Consider the following 2783-nt stretch of genomic DNA (forward strand, 5'->3'; position numbering starts at 1 on the left):
AACCACTGTCCTAGTCAACAAGTCATACTCATTGACTAACTCCTGCACTAGGACTGGGAATTCTCCCAAGTCCAGTCGGTCCTCTCCTTGTCTGCCTCGTGATCCTGACATTGCTCCCACTTCCAGCTCCACAAGGTCATCGATCAATTTGAGTAGCTCCGACAGTGTCCGATCCTCTATGTTGTCGCCTTCTGGATCTTCGTGTCCTCTTTAAGGTCCTACTAATGGGGCTCTCAGGCACCCAACTATGTTTTGAGATCTTCTCCTAATAGTGGATTCCTTGATGTTATTATATCTCTTGATGAGTTTCTTGTTATTGAAAGTAGTTATCAATCTTATTCACAAATTGTGCTTCGTGCTTTCTAGTGCTCAGTGCGAAAACAGGCTTCTCCTTTTCTTGTAGTGCACCTTTGGTGATGAAATCAAAAAGTGAGGTGCGGAAGCACAAAATGCTCAATGCAAACTCCACTCTTCCCCTCACGTTCGTAGCTTGATGTGGCTCTAAGTGTAGGTTCTGGCTGATCTAAGGTTTTACCAAAAGTCCCTGCTGCATTCTCTATTCTGCTTCAGGGTTGGTTGGTTGAACGTCAAGTCAAATTCTAAATTTGGTCTGCTTAGTATCTAGCTGTTCGGGGGTGAACCCTCGGTTATCATGTCTTGTCTCTGGCTTCTAACGGCTAAACTGGGTGCCCTGGGGGATCAGAGATGTGATCAAGGTGGCCAGGACTGTGGGGCAGGTTTAAAAACCTTCTATTTAAAGTTCTGGTGAATTGGTCAGATTCTGGGAATCGGACAGGTTGGTCCGATATCCTGGGAGTTGGACAGGCTAGTCCGATCCTGGGGAATCGGATGGGCTGGTCCGAGTTTCACACTAGGAACAGTGGTCAAATTCTACTTTGGTTCGATTTCCCTAGTCGGATAGGGGAGGTCCGACTACTACAATGGGTCGAGTGGTTCAAATCCGGGACTAGGACACATGGTCTGATTTTGACACCGGATCCGATTATAACAGTCGGACGGAGTGGTCCGATTTTTGGGCTAGTCCGATTCTGGGACTTGGATCGGAAAAGTGGTCCGATTTTCGGAGTTGGACGGTCCGATTCTAAAAATCGAGCAGTCCTATTCTGGGACTCGGACGGCCTAGTCCGCCGACGGCACAGATGATGGCCCACGGGTTGCGTGCGGCGATGCCTCAAGGTCAACGCCTACTCCACAGAATCGTGTCGTGCCTTCCAAATAGGTGCAAAGCAATAGAAGGAACTTCCAGGCATACATTGAAGCAATGCGGCGCTTGAATCGATCGGCGCTTCAACGATCTCCCCACATCTCTCTCTTTCTCTTGCTCTCTCCCTGGCTCTCAAGCTCACTCTCTTCTCAGAAGGCAGAATGTCAAATGTGGTCTTTATTGGTTCCCTGGGCCTCTTATTGCCCCATCCCAGCCTGCTGCAACCTCAGAAGTTAATCCCTCATACTCTTCCAGCCAGAAATCTGACTCTGTGCCCCTATTCCCATGTTTCCAGCAGCAGCAGAACCCTTTTGTTTTCCTTCTTTTTCCTATCCTAATCTTAACCTAATGCAATCCAAAATCAAAACCAGAGATGGAGATGGATGGTCCTACTCTAATATTCAACAACAAATCAAAATACTTACTTTCTCCATGGATCGAAACCTCCTAAATCTCCTAACTATCTCGAGCACTAGTTCAGGCTGCAAACCCTACTTCTATGTTCGATTCGATGCGCGTGGCACTCAAGGCTCGATTCCATCAGTCCTGGCAACGAAACCAAAATGAAGGGGAGCTACAGAGCTCTACCCCGAGACCTACGGACCGCTTATTGATCAAGCGTTTCAAGCCGAGCGGCCATGGCTACCTCTCACATAGCTGACGCGCAATGCCTACCTTATGGGTGTAGTGAGCTTACCTTGATGCTTGATCGAGTTCCCTCCTCTCTCTTGCACTCCAGTAGCTCCACGATCCTTGCGGCAAGCTTAAGCAAGCTCAAGCCCTGTCCGTCAAGCTCCATCCTCCATAGCCACGCGAGAAAAGAGAAGAGAAGAGAAGAAGAGAAGATGAAGAGAGAAGATGGGGAGCTTCTTCTCCACAATCCCTCACTCTCACACACTCACTCCCTCACTCACTCAATCCCTCACTCAAGCATAAGCAAGAAGGCAAGAAACAAGAGAAGAAGAAGAAGAAGCTTTGGCCACACACAAGAATGAGCTTCTCATTCACTTTTGAACTTTATATACATGCCCTACTTTTTGGGTGGTCATTCCCACTTTTTACATGGCCCGCCATTAGCCTAGGCCCTCTTTTTCTATTTCCCACCGTTCTAACTTATCCCATTCCCAACTAATGCACACAATTTGCACAGGAGTGAGCTGGACACTCTTTTTACAAGGATTTGGGAGTGCCTTCACATTTAATGGCGTGCTTTTACTCTTTTTTTCCTTCCTTTGTCCTGTGCCCTTTCGACTATCTCATTCTTCCATTTTCTCCGCACCTCTGCTCCATTTTTCGATCCTCTGTGCTGCGGTAAACAGTTGTTTTTATGTATGGGAGGATGGCCAACGGTTTAATTCTTCTTTGATTTGCCAATCTGATAAGCCACTGTGTAGGTTAAATTCCTTGCAAACCTAAGTCCTTCATTGTCACATCCATCATTATGTTTACTGATGAGCCTCCATCAATCAATGCATCTGAAATAAAGCATCCTTCTATCCATACACTAATCTTTGGGGTTCCAGGATCTAGGAAGGCGTTAGCCACATCTACTTCCTTT

This window comes from Lygodium microphyllum, chromosome 17 (genome assembly GCF_053477565.2).
Source record: "Lygodium microphyllum isolate KBCC chromosome 17, Lygodium_microphyllum_v1.1.10, whole genome shotgun sequence".
NCBI classification, from domain to species: domain Eukaryota; kingdom Viridiplantae; phylum Streptophyta; class Polypodiopsida; order Schizaeales; family Lygodiaceae; genus Lygodium; species Lygodium microphyllum.